We start from the raw sequence: 17,994 nt of genomic DNA, 5'->3' as shown, positions 1-17,994 counted from the left end.
GCTAAGACACAAAGGCTATTAAGCGGTGAACATATACTCGTCAAAGACTATAATGGCCTATCTATGACAAAGACCGAAATACTCACCTAGGACCTAGTCCCAGCTTGAATACTTTAGCCCACTCCACACAAGACAAGTAGGACACCCAATTAATCATAAGAGGGGCAAAGAGTCCAAACTTGCACACACAAAAGATCATACACACCCTAGCATATGAAAGACTACGCAAGAGCATATTCAGCTGACAATCCAACAATATCTCCAATATCGATAATAATCCAAATTCCAGCTAACCAACAGTACCATAATCCATGAGAACAAGTTAAAATGGCAAAGAGGCAATAAGACTCAAGCATAAGGCATCCAAAGCATCCAACAACCAACATGTGAAATGATAATTACAAATATCAAGGCATAAACATAAAACATCCAATAACAACCAAACTAACCTCAAAGACAAACCCTCGACCCTAGTCCCGCGACGGGTCATTGGTCAAATCGAGGATGACCGGTTTAAACCTACTTTGACCAAACTCGTTCGGTCAATCTGGCCCAACTCAGAGTCTTGGCCTACTTTGGCCCAAATCACAAAAGTCATCACAATATCATTCTCATGCTATTTCCAATTTCTATCATGTGAAAAACTATCAACATAAGAAAATATATTCCAACTTACAAAATATCCAATTCAATTAAATTCTCGCATAATAAAATAGTATAAATAACCGTCTCACACAAGGGTAAACTTTTCTATAAATTTTATCGATAAAACGACGCCAATTACTCATACGGACTCCGAATTGAGTGATTCAAGTGGCTAAACCACCTAATTTTTCGATGCCGTTCAATCTGTCATATTTTTGGAAACATTGGAAAACGTCTCGGTCCGTCTTGTGACGCGTTCCAGCCAACACGCGGACTTGTCACAACACATAATTCCTCATCCAAATTTGTTCTAAACAATAATATACAAATGGTTAACATAAATTAAACATAAGCATACTCATCTTACTCCATTCATTCATTTATCAACAAGATCGTCTCAAACAACAACAAACAACAACAAACAACGAATACAACTACTAATGTGATATTAATTCGTCGAGTAACTCGGAATAGTTACCTTAAGCTAGCAAAGAGACAAGTAATAACTTGAGAAAGCTTCTAAAACCCAAAATTACTCTTCATCTTCAACAACATATGAGTCACCTAACTCATCTTCAAATTCTTCACCTATAAGAACAACAAAAACACAATTATTAAGCTTAAATTCGAAACCCCAAAAAAAAGTGTCTTAAACAAAATTTGGGGGAAGTGAAAATAAAGCTTACTAGTAGATGAGGATTGAAGAGAGGATTCCGAATATATAATTTTTATGCGATTTGGTGGAGAAATGAAGAAGTTATGGTGGATTTAGGGATTGTAAGGAGGATTTTTAGTGGGTTTTTGATGTTTGAGAGAAGGAGGAGATAGATTGAGTTATGGAGGAAATAAAAATTGGAAGAGGAGAAAAATGGAGGGTAGGTGGCCAGCCAAAGGCATAGGGAGATGGGTCATTTGTTTACGTTTTGGTTCGTTTCGACGGAAATTAGAAATATTCGTTGAACGCGATTTCCGAGAAAATTAAAGTTCTTAAACACGATTTTACTAAAAGATTAAGTACTCATATGCCCAATATCCAAACTCGTTTACCCAACGACCGTAAGAAATGGGAAAATCCGATCCGAAATCTATTTTATCAAAGGAAAAGGTTTAAATATAGTTTAAATCACTTTTAAACATTTCTAAACTATCAAAAATAATTACATTTCTTCAAAACAAAATAAGATTATATTTTATCAAATAGATTTTATTTCAAATAAATTAATATTAAATTAAAATAGATTAAAATATTACTTTTAAAATATAATAAAGGTCTTCAAATTTACGGGGTGTTACAATCATCCCTCCTTTTAAGAAGTTTCGTCCCCGAAACTTAGAAGAAGGAACATTGTATATATGTAGGTCTATCTCTTTAAAATCAAGTAAACAAAATCTTCAAAATATGAACGTATGAAATATAAGTGTCTTTTCAATGGAACGGAATATCCTCATCGGCCGTCCAAGAACATCAACATTCCCTATCAAAGACATAAAAATATATATTTTTACACCAACAAATGATAAAATCAATTATCGGACGTCTCCAATAATGAGCTTTACCACTCATTGACGTTAAAACCAGTGGAAAACATTAAAACATTTCCAAAAGTCTTTAGTTCGAAACTCTATAATAAGGATAATAACTCCACTAGCTATGACCAAACTCTAACTACGACTTTTAAACAACTAGGCAAGGACTACTAACGCGGAGAGTATTTAAGAGAAGGAGAGGAACACTCGAAAGGATAGCTAAACTCACAAGAATTAGATAAAGGAAAGAGGATTACCTCACGAGAAAAGTTCGGGATATTTGGCTAACATAGAAGATTCAGGCTCCCAAGTTTCTTCTTCGACATTTCCACAACGCCAAAGGATACGAACTAAGGGCACAACTTTGTTTCTAAGTTGCTTGTTTGCCCTTTCGAGGATTCGGATCGGCCTTTCTTCCAAAGTCAAGTTAGGTTCCAAATTTGGAAATATTTTTAGACAACTTTCAATTGCTAAGAAAAAGTTAGAAAATATACAAAAGCATCTAGGTTCTTCTCATATTTCCGATTTAGAAAACGCACAATTGAGATGGCTGAAAAAGCGTGAAGCACTTCTTGACTATAAACGCGTCTATTAGCAACAAAAATCCCGTATAAACAAAGCGAATTTTGGTGATAACAATACCAAGTTTTGTCAAAATTATGCCACGATTAGACGTAGTAGAAATGGAATTAAACAATTTATTAATAAGAATGGTGCTTGTATTACTGATAAAGACCTTATTAAACAAGAAATATTGGATGAGTTTAAACTTAGGTTTACAAAAAACCAATTTTGTAATTTCGACAAGGATGAGGATTTTAAGTCTGTTAAGGGATTAATTACGGACGAAGATAACACTTTTCTTACTAGTAATATTAGTATGGAGGAGGTTAAACAAACTGTGTTTAGCTTAGCCGCTGATAAATGTCTTGGTCCCGATGGTTTCCCTGCCGAGTTCTTTCAAAAATATTGGGATATTGTAGGAAATTCTGCTACTAAAGCAGTTTTAGCATTTTTCCACTCTGATAAATTACTAAAAGAAATAAATCATACTTTCATAGCATTGATCCCCAAAGTTGATAATCCTCAAACAGCAAACCACTTTCGCCCAATTAGTCTGTGTTCAACAATTTATAAAATTATTGCAAAAATTTTGGCTAATCGTCTACGGAGTGCCTTGCATAAGATTATCCACCCTTTTCAAGGTGCTTTTACACCTAATCGTTTCATTCAAGATAATATTCTTCTAGTACACGAGATTTTCAACTCGTTTAAACGCAAAAAAGGCAAAGGAGGTTGGATTGCGATTAAACTTGATATGGAAAAAGCATACGACCGACTAGAATGGAACTTTATTGTGGAAACGTTTAAGCAAATGGGTTTTAATGCTAAGTGTATTTCTTGGATTATGGAATGTATAAATACTGGTTCTTTCTCGGTGTTAGTAAATGGAACACCAGGAGACGTCTTTAGACCCACTCGAGGTATTCGACAGGGAGACACGCTTTTGTCGTATATATTTATTATGTGCGCTGAAATTTTAGCAAGATCACTACAAAAAAATAGTGACCTTAGTTCTAGTAATATTGGTATTAGAATTGGTGCTGGGATGGAGAAAATTCCATTTCTTACTTTTGCGGATGATACTATCATTTTCGCTAAAACCTCTAATCAGAGTTGCAGAACTATTAAGTACATATTAGATAAATTCTGCACGATATCAGGACAGTTTGTTAATTTTGACAAATCTACCTTTCAATGTACTAGAAATATTGATCGTTCTCTTCGTGAATCCTTTGGGGGCATTCTTCGTATGAACGAGGAAGTTCATTTAGGTAAGTATTTAGGATGTCCTATAATTGACAGCAGAGTGACCAAAAATACTTTTGAAAGTATTATTCAATCTTCTTGCACTCAACTATCAAAATGGAAAGCAAATTCATTATCGCAACCAGGTAGACTAGTTCTGGTTAATGCTAATTTAGCCACGAAGGGAACTTTTCAAATGCAAAGTGATACGTGCCTATTATATAGTCTTTTTTGTAATACTCCGTATTTATAAGTCTTGGGGTACTCTATCGAGTAGGCCTTACTCTGTCGAGTAAGGGTAAGTTGCGTTTTGGAAAAGTTTCTGACCTGTTGGGTACTCGATCGAGTAGCTGGGGTACTCGATCGAGTAGGGGGGTACTCGATCGAGTATCCTTGGGTACTCGATCGAGTAGCCGGTTTTACGGGGAATTTTCTCGGGTTTTGTTAAATATGCGATTAAGGTATATAAGCTTTGTCGTCATTATTCTAAATCACTTTTGCAAAACCTAAATTACTGTTTAAGAGAGAAAGCAAACAAGTTCTTCATCCTAATCGCATAATTAGCAATCCCCGGAGTTTGGAAGGTCAGTTCTTAGCGTTGATTATACCGTTGAGTTCCTTGCGTCGAGGGTAAGATCTATGTACCCTTTTTATTGTCTTTCCTTTGAATTGGTTAAACCCTAATTTAGAGATTTGGGGGTTTATGTGTAGTATGTGATTTGGTAGCCTTTATGTGTTGTATGATAGGAGGAGGGTTCATAGAGGAGACTTTTTGATTCAAAGTGAGAGACCGTCGATTGTGTGCTTACAGGTAGGATTTCTACTCGGTATTAGTCCCATAATGGGATATTGGTTGATGTATTGTATTTGGTTGTTTGACATAATAATTGTATTGTGATTGTGGTTGTGATCGTTGTTGATGGTTCGCGAGGCGTGGCCTGGGCTACGAGTGGGGTCACTTGCGGGAGTGGCTTCACGCCCTAGTTTCGCCTTTATACGTGGAACCCGCCATAGAAGGGATGTGCACATTAATGGACGGGGTTATCGCTCACTATGTGGAGCGGGGATTTGGTGGGTACGGCTGCGGTCCCCCCTGGCGGTAGTCCAGTGGACGATCGTGATTGAGACGATTGGATCGGCGTGATTGCGTGTGTGTGGCGATTAAGTTATCTGTTTGCCTTATTGTTATTATATATTGAATTGTGTGATTAGTATCGACCGGTGTTATTTTGTAAAACTGCGGTGATCCATTCGGGATGGTGAGCAGATATTGAGCAGGTATTGAGATGAGTACTTGGGATATTTGGGATGGCCACGACATGATGATAGGAGTCTTCCATTGTAGCTTATTAGTTATTTACATTTCGATTAGAAACGATCGGTTTGAGAACATGTATTGTACTTTGAGTTTGGTTTTGAGGATTGTACTTCTTCGCTAAGTATTTATAATTAAACGTTGTTTCTTCATTGTTTATTTGATTATCATACCTCGGGCAACCGAGATGGTAATGTTTTCATACCTGAGTGGTCCTGGTAAGGCACTTGGAGTATGGGGGTGTTACAAATGGTATCGAGCGACGATCCGAAAAACCGTAACCAATGAACCTAATGAACATAGGGAGTCAAACTAAAATGAACCGGGGTAAAAGTTGTAGGAGCTAATGCAAAGGCTTGGGAGACGTCCTAAAGTCGCGAAGTCGCCCTACAATTTTGAACCGGTCACATGGGGGGAATGTTTGTCGAGTCGTATGTGTGTTTGGTTAATTTGTGTAAGAATGTGATGAAATGTGTTAATTGTTGGATGTTTGAAGTGGAAGGTTGAGAATGTGAAAGGAAGGTTAATGAAATATATAGATTTGTTGTTGGAATGATAACATGTTGGATGTTCTACAATGTGGCGTTTAATAACATGATGAAATGATCTCGTAGATCGTATGAAAAGATGCGTAGCATGTTAGTTATGATGTAATGTGGTTTTATAAAGTTTAGCATGTTAGCATATGATATAGCATGCGGGTAGCGTTTCGTAATTAGCATGACTCGATCGAGTGGGGACCGACTTGATCGGGTGGGTTTTTGATAATTTTGAGTTGAATCGAGTTTTGGGGCACTCGATCGAGTAACTAGGGTACTCGATCGAGTAGCCTAGCTACTCCGGTTCGAGTATGTTAGAGGTCAAAAGGTCGGTTTAGGGTCGATGTTTGGGTACTCGATCGAGTATGTTGGGTACTCGATCGAGTAGCCCGTTACTCGATCGAGTATGTTTGGGCACTCGATCGAGTAGGTTCTGGGTGGCGTGTTTTCGTGTTTTAAGTTTAGTACGTGTGTTCATATCTACCCTTTCTTATATATGTATAGTCTCAAGATGGCGCCCAAGAAGACTACTTTGTATGCGAGAGCTGAGCTTATGACCATGGATGACATCGTTAAGATGTTAGAGCACCAGGATGCTCTTACTGAGACCCTAAAGAAAGTGAATGAGGATAGGAATAAAGATAAGGAGAAGGAGGTTGATCACTCTAAAATCAGCCTCTATATAGCGAGGTTTAACCCGAAAGAATATAAGGGAGTTGGGGAGCCTAATCTTCTTGATAGTTGGCTGAGAGAGATGGAGAACATATTAGACTTGGTTCTTGTCCGATGAGATGAGAGTGGAACAGTGCGTTCTATCCGAGGGAGGCGGTGGCAAGTGGTGGGATACAGTGAAAGTGAGTGCCAAGGAGATATATACAAACCAAGGGTTATCTGCTATACCTTGGGAGGAGTTTCGTAGGGCTGTGAGGAAGGAGTTTGTACCGGAGCATGTGAGGAGTAAGTTGAGGGAAGAGTTTGGCAGTTTTAAGATGATGAGATGTACGTGAGCCGAGTACTACTACAGACAGTTCAATGAGAAGTCTAGGTATCTTGAGGATATGGGTTTGAGTGAGGAGAACTCGGGCGTTGAGGTTTGAGAGAGGGTTGACCCTAAGATTATGGACAAGTTACCCGTGGGAGGCCTTCGATGTTAAGGAAGCTTATGAGAGGGGTGGGAGAGCCGAGAGGTTGGTGGAGATGGCTCGGGAGAGGTTAGGTGGTGAGAAGAGGAAGTCTGAGAGCGAGGGTGGTGGCCAATCTAATCACAAGAAAGGCAACCACAATCGTCTAAGGGATTTTCTTCGGGTCCGGGTTGATCTTTGGGGCTTCCTTTGGGCATGGCCGTGGAAGTGTGAGTAATAGTTGGGGAGTGACTGCTATATTTTGTGGTGGTGTAGGCCACAAGAGACATGAGTGCACAAGTGCACCGGGATCTTTCCAGAGACCGCACACGAGCTTCGCGAGCAAATGACCTACTGGATCATGGCCAAACCGGGAGGTCGAGTTACAGAGTGGAGGCAACCGCAACGGCGGTAATTCTTATCCGAAACCACCAACGAACAACAACAACAATCAAGGGTCGGGTGCTAAGCGACCACTTCGGCAAGATCTTGTCCGGGAGGTGGGCGGAAGACCCGATGGCAAGTTATTCATGATGGAGAAGAAAGCGGTGAGGAAGATGCGCACGTTATCACCGGTACATTCCTTGTTAATGGTATTCCTACCTTTGTTTTGTTTGATTCGGGGGCTTCTCGGTCGTTTGTGTCTTCGAGTCATGTTAAACAGTTGGGTTTAAGAGTATATGAGTGTTGTTAGTGAGCAAGTTTTCATACCTTCGGGTGAGTCGTATCTTGTGGGAGATTGTTTAGAGATGTATCTATGATAGTGGGGCAAGTTGATCTACCTGTAGACTTGCTAGAGTTTCCTTTTGACGGTTTTGAGATGATAGTCGGGATGGATTGGTTAGGAAAGTATAAAGTTAAGATAGACTGTCATCAAAAGAAAGTGTCTTTAAGAGGTCCTAAGGGTGTTAGTGTGTCTTATCGTGGGTTTCTAGTCAAACCCAAAGTTAAGTTGATTGCAGCTGTCACCTTGAAGTCTTATCTGAGGAAGGGATGTCCTTTGATCTTGTGCCATGTGAGAGATGACCGGCTAGAGAGTCCGACGATTGATGAGATACCAGTGGTGGGAGAGTTTGCGAGATGTTTTTCAGAGGAGATTCTGGGGTTGCCACCAAGAGGGAGATAGATTTCACCGTTGAGTTGAAGCCGGGGGACGGGGCCGATCTCTAAGGCACCGCACCGTATGGGTCCTAAGGAGATGGAGGAGCTTAGGAAGCAGTTGGATGATTTGATAGAGAAAGGATACATTAGACCAAGTGTATCGCCGTGGGGAGCACCAGTTCTTTTCGTGAAGAAGAAAGATGGGAGTTTGAGGTTATGCATAGATTACGGGGAGTGAACCGAGTGACGATAAAGAACAAGTATCCTTTGCCAAGGATAGATGACTGTTTGATCGGTTGAGTGGTGCATCAGTCTTTTCTAAGATTGATTTGAGGTCGGGGTACCATCGGGTGAAGATTAGAGAGGTGGACATACCAAAGACGACTTTCACGTCGAGGTATGGCCATTATGAGTATGTGGTGATGTCGTTTGGGTTGTCTAATGCGCCCGGCAGATGTTTATGGATTTGATGAATATAATCTTTGACAGTTCTTGGACCAGTTTGTAGTGGTATTTATCGATGACATCTTAGTCTACTCTAAGACTAAGGAGGAGCATGAGGAGCATCCGAGGATCGTGTTGCAAACTTTGAGGGATCATGAGTTGTATGCTAAGCTATCCAAGTGTGAGTTCTGGTTAGAAAGTTGCTTTTAAGGGCATGTAATCTCTAAAGATGGGGTAGCTGTGGATCCGGCGAAGATAGAGGCAATGACAAAGTGGGAAGCACCAAAGAATGTTGCCGAGGTTAGGAGTTTCTTGGGTTTAGCTGGATACTACGGACGGTTCGTGAAAGATTTCTCCAAGATAGCTAGACCTATGACAGCGTTGATGAGGAAAGAGAACAGGTTTCGTTGGGATGAGAGTTGTGAGACGGCGTTCCAAACATTAAAGGAGCGTTTGACCACGCTCTGTCTTAGCATTACTGAAGGGACCGAGAACTTTGAGGTTTATACAGATGCCTCAAAGAATGGGTGGGATGTGTGTTGATGCAGAATGGTAAAGTGATTGCCTATGCTTCTAGGCAATTGAAGCCTTATGAGGAGAACTACCCTACTCATGATCTGGAGTTGGGTGCGGTGGTGTTTACTCTCAAGATTTGGAGACATTACCTTTATGGAGCAATCTTTAAGGTATTTTTTCTGATCACAAGAGTCTCAAGTACATCTTCACTCAGAAGGAGTTGAACATGAGACAGAGGAGGTGGATGGAGCGGATTGGCGATTATGACATGGAAATCATCTACCATGAAGGGAAGGCCAATGTTGTTCTTTGATGCTTTGAGTAGGAAGAGTGTACATTTCTGTATACAGCTCTATCCTTGATGAGGCCGAGGGATGAGGTAGCGAGCTTTGGGATACATATGATGCAGAAAGGAGATGCCATGGGTGATATGACAAAGACTGACTTGAGTTTTATGATGATATTCGAGGTAAGCAAGCTTTGGATCCTAAGATAGTTGAGTGGAGAGCTGGAGTAGAGAAAGGGACAGTGTCCCGCTTTTCTATTCATACAGATGGTAGTTTGCGGTTTGATGGTAGGTGGTGTGTTCCTAATGATGAGGAGTTGAAAAAGACTATCATGACAGAGGCGCATTGCACACCATATTCAGTTCATCCAGGTGGAGACAAGCTATACAAGGATTTGAAGAAAACGTTTTGGTGGCCTGGGATGAAGAAAGAGACAGCTGAGTTTGTGTCCCGTTGTTTGACATGCCAGAGAGTTAAAGGGGAACAGCGACGACCACAAGGTAAGATTCAGTCTTTAGAGGTACCTGAGTGGAAGTGGGAATCCATTTCCATGGACTTCATTGTGGGTTTACCAAAGAGTCAACAAGGTAACAACATGATTTGGGTAATAGTGGATCGTGACCAAGTCACTCACTTTGTTCCAATGAAAGATACATGGACTAAGGCACAATTGGCTATGGCCTATCGAAAGAACGTGCTTAAGTTACATGGAGTCCCTAAGGACATAGTGTCTGACAGAGATGCGAGGTTTATATCGAGGTTTTGGAAGGAGTTGCAGGAATCGTTGGGAACAACTTTGAAGATGAGTACAACATTTCATCCTGCGACAGACAGGGGCAGACGAGAGAACAATCAAGACTCTTGAGGATATGTTGCGAGCTTGTGTGATGGATTTTGGTGGTAGTTGGGAGCAGAGGTTGGACTTGATAGAATTTTCTTACAATAACAACTATCACACGAGTATTGGTATGGCACCGTTTGAGGCTTTGTATGGGAGAAGATATAGGAGTCCAATCTGTTGGGAAGATAGTCTTTGTCAAGCGGTGGTTTTGGGACCAGAGATGGTGCATGAGATGGTGGAACAGATTAAAATGATCAAGGAAAGGATGAGAGCGGCTCGGGATCGACAAAAGAGTTATGCGCAGATCTACATCGCCGAGATATAGAGTTTCGGGTTGGGGACAAGGTTCTTCCGAAAGTGTCTCCTATGCGTGGGGTTATGAGATTTGGGAAGAAAGGTAAGTGAGTCGAAGTTCATCGGTCCTTATGAGATCTTAGAGCGAGTGGGAGAGGTTGCTTATCGTTTGGCTTTACCTCTTTGTGTTAGAGAGAGTACACAATGTGTTTCACGTATCGCGTTGCGGAAGTATGTGAGTGACCCGTCACATGTGTTAGAGGCAGAGAGCTTAGAGCTAGATGAGTCCTTATCATATCTTGAGGTGCCTAAGCAGATTCTAGACCGAAAGGTTAGAAAGACTAGGAGTGGTGAGACAGTTTTGCTTAAGATCCTTTGGTCTAACCACGAGACCGAGGAAGCTACATGGGAGCCGGAGGAAGCTATGAAAGAGCGTTACCCTTTCCTTTTGATCAGGTATGTATGGTTACGGGGACGTAACCTTGTTTCTTTTAGGGGGGTAGGAGATGATCGCGAATAGTTTTTAAGAGTTTTATACCCCTTTTATATGTTGTGTCGATATGTTTGTCGGGATGAGTTGGGTTAGTATCATGTTTTATGTTGAATTTTGTTTGATTGTTGAGTCGGGAATGTTGTGGGAGTACCTTTGTTTAGTAGTGGTTTGAACTTCGGGGACGAAGTTCCTTTTAAGGAGGGAAGACTGTAATACTCCGTATTTATAAGTCTTGGGGTACTGTATCGAGTAGGCCTTACTACGTCGAGTAAGGGTAAGTTGCGTTTTGGAAAAGTTTCGACTGTTGGGTACTCGATCGAGTAGTGGGGTACTCGATCGAGTAGGGGGTACTCGATCGAGTATCCTTGGGTACTCGATCGAGTAGCCATTTTGACGGGAATTTTCTCGGGTTTTGTTAAATATGCGATTAAGGTATATAAGCTTTGTCGTCATTATTCTAAATCACTTTTGCAAAACCTAAATTACTGTTTAAGAGAGAAAGCAAACAAGTTCTTCATCCTAATCGCATAATTAGCAATCCCCGGAGTTTGGAAGGTCAGTTCTTAGCGTTGATTATACCGTTGAGTTCCTTGCGTCGAGGGTAAGATCTATGTACCCTTTTTATTGTCTTTCCTTTGAATTGGTTAAACCCTAATTTAGAGATTTGGGGGTTTATGTGTAGTATGTGATTTAGTAGCCTTTATGTGTTGTATGATAGGAGGAGGGTTCATAGAGGAGACTTTTTGATTCAAAGAGAGAGACCGTCGATTGTGTGCTTACCAGGTAGGATTTCTACTCGTATTAGTCCCATAATGGGATATTGGTTGATGTATTGTATTTGGTTGTTTGACATAATAATTGTATTGTGATTGTGGTTGTGATCGTTGTTGATGGTTCGCGAGGCGTGGCCTCTACCGAGTGGGGTCACTTGCGGGAGTGGCTTCACGCCCTAGTTTATATCCGTGGAACCCGCCACGAAGGATGTGCACATTAATGGACAGGGTTATCGCTCACTATGTGGAGCGGGGATTTGGTGGGTACGGCTGCGGTCCCCCCCATCGCGGCTGATCCGGTGGACGATCGATGATTGAGACGATTGGATCGGCGTGATTGCGTGTGTGTGGCGATTAAAGTAATACTGTCTGTTTGCCTTATTGTTATTATATATTGAATTGTGTGATTTAGTACGACCCCGGTGTTGTTTTGTAAACTGCGGTGATCCATTCGGGATGGTGAGCGATATTGAGCGGTATTGAGATGAGTTTGGGATATTTGGGATGGCCACGACATGATGATAGGAGTCTTCATTTGTAGCTTATTAGTTATTTACATTTGATTAGAACGATCGGTTTGAGAACATGTATTGTACTTTCAGTTTGGTTTTGAGGATTGTACTTCTTCGCTAATATTTATAATTAAACGTTGTTTCTTCATTGTTTATTTGATTATCATACCTCGGGCAACCGAGATGGTAATGTCTTCATACCTGAGTGGTCCTGGTAAGGCACTTGGAGTATGGGGGTGTTACATTTTTAGCCTATTTCAGCACTTATTTCTATGCATTTTTATACTGTTTTTATAGTATTTTGCCCCGAATTGGCTACTTTGGTTCGTTTTGTCCATTTTGTAGAAATGAACGCGAAAGTAGTGGAATCGTACCCTTTTTCGTCCTTTTTACATGCATTTAGAGGAGACGGGATTTTCCTGAGTGAGATACTGCATTTGGAAGCGTCGTGGCACGCATTACGAGGCATTTAGGCGAGGACTTGAGCTGAAATGAAGTCAAAGTACTCGATCGAGCTGTTTTACCACTCGATCGAGTGGTTTCTACATCCCAGAGTGGTCGATCGAGCACTTTGTACTCGACCCTTAACTTGCAGAAAGACCATCTACTCGATCGAGTGACTTTCTGGTCGATCGAGTAGATTTGGCTGAGGATTTGGTCGATCGAGTGGTTTTAATCCACTCGATCGAGTGGTTTTAATCCACTCGATCGAGTGGTTTTGATGGTTATGGGCTTTAATCAGCCCGTGTGAATGTTTATTTCGCTAAACTCTTTTACTTTGCTATTTAAGCACGCTTTACTAGGTCATTAGGACTATCTAGCTTTTATCTTAGTCAGTTTACATAAAACTTTTACTGCGTACTTCATCCTTCTCCACTGTAACCTTGTTTTGGGATTATTATTGCTCGGGTTCGATTGTTCTCTACGCCGGATTCGCATTGATTGTAATTCCTTCTCTTCCTTTAATAATAATTAACCTTTTGTTTGCTTTAATTCTTTGTTTGTCTCATTATTTCTTCTGCCCTAATTTCTCTTTTATGCAATTTATTGTTTATTTCATAATGTTTATTGCTGGGAATTTAATTGCTGTTAGTTTAATTAGCGATATGAGTAGCTAAACCCCTTTCATGTTGGAATTAGGGAATCTGCGGTAGAAATGTGACGATGTAGTGAATGAATTAGATGAATTAATTGTGAGACCCTGTCACCATAGCAATTTAATTGTATTTATTCGACTTAGTTGAGTGCACGCTTCTATGTCATCCTTTAATCTGGCTAAAATTAATCCTAGATCGAAAGATTGGACTAAATAGGTCTGCTATGAACAGTAGACTACCCTAATGAGAATGAAAGTTAAGTTAGTGGTAATTTAGGATAGAAAGTGGACCGAAAGGACCTTTCAACATCCGTCTTACATTAATTCGTCTTAGTCTTTTACAGCTGAATCACTAGACTACCGTAGTGACCGAATTCCCGACATGTCCCTTCTCTCTTGATAGTTTAAACGTATTTCCTTGCTTTTACTGCTCTTTACTTTATTCCTCTTCTTTTAAATCTCGTAGTTTAGCAACCAATTCAAACAACCCCCATTTGTTACCTTAAGATTAGAATTAGGCAATTGATAATTGCACCGCCTCCCTGTGGATTCGATACTCGACTGCCTCTACTACATTTTAGTTGAGACCGTTAGGTTTTATCTTTGACAGGGTACACGATAGCCGTGTCACAAAGTTTCCTCCTTCCTTCATCAATCCATAATAGATTAGATAAGATTAATAGAGACTTTCTCTGGAATAAGAATCCTTCTCAGCGCTCCCTAAATTTGATTGGTTGACATAAAGTTTGTTTACCGAAATCAGTTGGTGGACTGGGGATAAAATTTTCTGAAGCAGCTAATAAAGCTCTTCAAATGAAACTTTTATGGAAAATTCTTATGAATAAGGAAAGCATATGGGTCAAAGTGATTACTAAAAAATATCTGAGAAACTGTTCACTCTTTGATCATAAGCCTAATTCAGCCTCTTCGTGGCAGTGGCGTAAACTTATGAGTCTTCGGGCTCTATTTAGAAAAGGGTTAAGATGGCAGGTGGGGAATGGTAGCAATATTAAATTCTGGACTGATAATTGGGTTTTTTCACACCCAATTACCAGCAATTTTGGTGATGATAGTACCCGTGATCTTAATCTTTTGGTTAAAGATTTCATAACCTCTGATAAACAATGGGATGTATGTAAATTATCCAATTTAGTGAACAACGATATTGTTAATCAAATTACTAACACTCCACTGCCATATAATGATATTCCGGATACCCTCCTTTGGGGGTTGTCCGTGGATGGAAAATTTTCTACCAAAACAGCAACATGGTTAGCGCAAAGTTTGTTCGATCAAAATCTTAAAAAATGTGAATTTAACTGGATTTGGAAATTGAATATTCCTCCAAAGTTAAAATTTTTCCTTTGGAAAGCATGTGTTGATGGCCTCCCAACGAAAGGTAGGCTTCTTAAAAGTCATATTAATGTCCCACCTAATTGTGTTTTGTGTAATCATCATATTGAAAACAAAGATCATTTATTCTAGAATGCCCCTTGATTGGTTCGGTTATCCAAGATATGAATATTTTTAGCTTTAACAATTTTTTGTCAAATTATGATAATATTACAAGTCAAAGTTTTCTTATGAAACTCAATTATCTCAAAGGCTTAATTCCAAATGATGATTTCAATTAAATAATTTTTATTTGGTGGAATGCATGGTTTTATAGAAATGACATTATCTTCAACAATGTTCACATTAATATCAGCAAAGTTATTATTTTATGTAATAACAGCATTAAGATCTGGAATGAGACTAGACATAAAGATCTCGACAATCCCGAAAAAGACAAGTCAATTAGAATCAATTCTGGTAAGGAAGAAATCTGGTGGGAAAAACCCAGAAACGGTTTCCTAAAGCTAAATTTTGACGGTTCAAGAATAGAAGACAATAAAGCTGCTTTAGGATTGTATAAGTGATCATAATGGTAAAGTCAGCTTGTTAAGAGCAAAAAAGTGCGGATCTAATAGTATTATTGTTGCGGAAGCTCTTGCTTTAAAAGAAGGGATTTTAGCCGCTAAACACTTAGGAATTTCAAAGTTAATTGTGGAAAGTGATAATTTATGTGTTATTAACTCACTTCGTAGTACTTGGCAAATTTATTGGGAAATCTTTATGTTCCGGGTGTAATTCCAGAGCAAGTATCGTTACCACCCGTGGCTTGTAGAATGATGTCTTGAGTTGGATTCTCCCTTGGTCTTAATCGTTCCTCTCGGCCTCTCCTGCAACAATGAACGTACTGAGGGCTTGGCTTTGTGCCAAGCGTACCCACTCCGATGCCCAAGTCAGTAAACTTAGAGGTATAAGTTGTATGCTAATTGGCTAGGAATATATTGTAGAGAGATAAGGAAGATTATACCAGATGAATAGTGTATTTAGGTCAAGTTGTATATTTCTGGATTGGATCCTTTCCTCAATGAAGGTTGAGGAGTATTTATAGACTTCACCTTTTGTCACGTAGTGGCCAAGTGGCCAGGTGGCTAACAGGTGGAAAGACTGATCTACCCCTTGGCCGAGGGACCTATGGCTGGCCGGCGGGCGCTGGTGACCCGCCGCCGAGGGGTCTTGGATATGAGTACGCGGATATGTGTCCCGGCTGGCAGGTTGTCATGCCGGGACCCAGGTTGGCAGGCCGATGGGCGGCATCGGCTAGGCTGTCTAAGTTGACTTGCTGTGGACATCTTTGACCTTGCTCAATATGTTGACTTGGTCAGCGGTGCAGAATATGCCCCATCAATTTGCCCCCAGCGTAGTCTATGCCGTGGTATGGGCTTCGATGTACGTCTGAGCGTATATTCTGCGCAAGTAGTTTGTAGAAAATTTTCCTGCATCGGCTTCTTCCGCGGCGGCTTCTTCTGCTCTGCCTAGTCTTTCTTAGGCCGTACCATATCCCCCCTCCACATGGATGTGTATTGGGCATCCGATGTGGAAAAGAAAGGGACGCTGGCCGAGACCGAGGTTGATACTGCCGGTTATTTTTGATTGCCCCCGGCCGGCGGTGTCTAGCTTGGTTGATTATGTTGCCGGCGGAGAACAGATGCTTGGGAATTTGTTGAGGAAGGTGAATAGGCGGAGAGATTTGAATAGGCGTGTTGAAGACGTTTGGTCACTGTTGCATTGATTGACACAACTGTTGCAACGATTGACATCCCGTGGTTGCATGTCCGACACGTGTCTGCACGCTGATTGGTTGACGCTTCATGGGCTGTTCTCTGATTGGTCTTGCTTCATGGGCTTTTCCCTATAAATAGGGCAGTTGCTCCGTGAAATTGGCCACCAATTTCATTCTTCAAAATTTTTCCTTCTCTCTAAACTCCCAAGGGTTTCTTTGTCTTCTAATTTCCTGAGTTGTTACTCCGGCGAGCGTTTTCTTCAAGGTAAACAAACAAACTTTCCAATTTTTAATTTTGTAAGTTCATTGTAAACATGTCTTCTGCTGATGCCGGGCCTAGTAAGCCGGGCCGTAGGTCCCCTTCTCCCGAAGTCGATCCTCGAATTCTGGAGGAATGGGAGGATGATTCTGATGTCGATGATGATGCAGAAGATTTTGGTGACGATGCTGAGGAGGCTCGTCCTAATAACGTGAGGAAGTACGTTATGGATCACGGCCTCGCTTGTAAAGTCCGTCTTGACTGTACTTGGACCCATAAGTTAGCCCGCTGTTCCGGTGAGGTATTTTTCGAGAAACATTTCTTCTTCGGTGAGGGCTACGAAATCGTTATCCCGGAGGAGGGTCAGGCTGTCTGTTGCCCTCCACCGGGCCACACCGGCGTATATATGCGACATTTGGAGTTTGGGCTCGGTTTCGCTGAATGGGTATGTTGTGGCCATCCTTAAGGCCATGAACGTTGCCGTTGCCCAATTGCACCCGTTGGCCATGAGGACCATAATCGGGTTTGTCTGGCTTTGTCTCTTCAAGGGGGAGGCCCCAACGGTGAACTTATTTCTCCGACTTCACTACCTCCAGCCGTCATTCTCTGGCCGCGCCGGGTGGTTCAGCGTGCACACGGAGAAGGGTTATGTCACTGCTGACAAACTTTCCTCTTGCAAGGGCTGGCAGGGTCGGTGGGTGTACGTTAAGGTGCCGAACGACTATCCGCTTCCCTGCTCCTTCCAGCATCAAGTTAACTTGCGGTGTGAGACTAAGGCGGAGCATGACAGATGGGTCTCCCGGAAGAAACTCAAAATGGATCTTTGGCGGGGTTCTTCTCTCGGGAGGACGAGAAGCGGCAATGCGGCTTTTTGAGGTAGACAAGGGTGGGTCGCCGAAAAGATGGATTCCTCCAACGCAGATCATTCTCCAGGATGAGCCGCTTTGCCATGTCGGCCTCATACCGGCCCCTAGCGCAGGGTGAGTGGGGTCGGTGTGTGAGGCCCATCACCGTTCTCGTTGTGTCTTTGAACTTTGATTTATTTCTTCTACTTAACTCTTGCTTCGTTTCCTTCGCAGACCATTTTGGACCGGACTGCCTCGAGGATATCCTCCGGAGAATGGGATCGAACAAAGATAAAACCGTTGCTAGCTTACATCCCAAAGCTCTCCCCAATGACCGCAGGAGGTCGCCGACCGATCTCATAGAGCGGTGAAAAGCTTGAGTGCGGTGGAGACCCGGGCGAAGGTTGTTAGTAACGTGCCGCGCCATACGCGCAAAACGAAGTCCTCGGCGGTGGTGGCGTCGAC

Source organism: Silene latifolia, chromosome Y, assembly GCF_048544455.1.
Source record: "Silene latifolia isolate original U9 population chromosome Y, ASM4854445v1, whole genome shotgun sequence".
In the NCBI taxonomy this organism is placed as follows: Eukaryota; Viridiplantae; Streptophyta; class Magnoliopsida; order Caryophyllales; family Caryophyllaceae; genus Silene; species Silene latifolia.
This window is presented reverse-complemented; position numbering follows the sequence as displayed.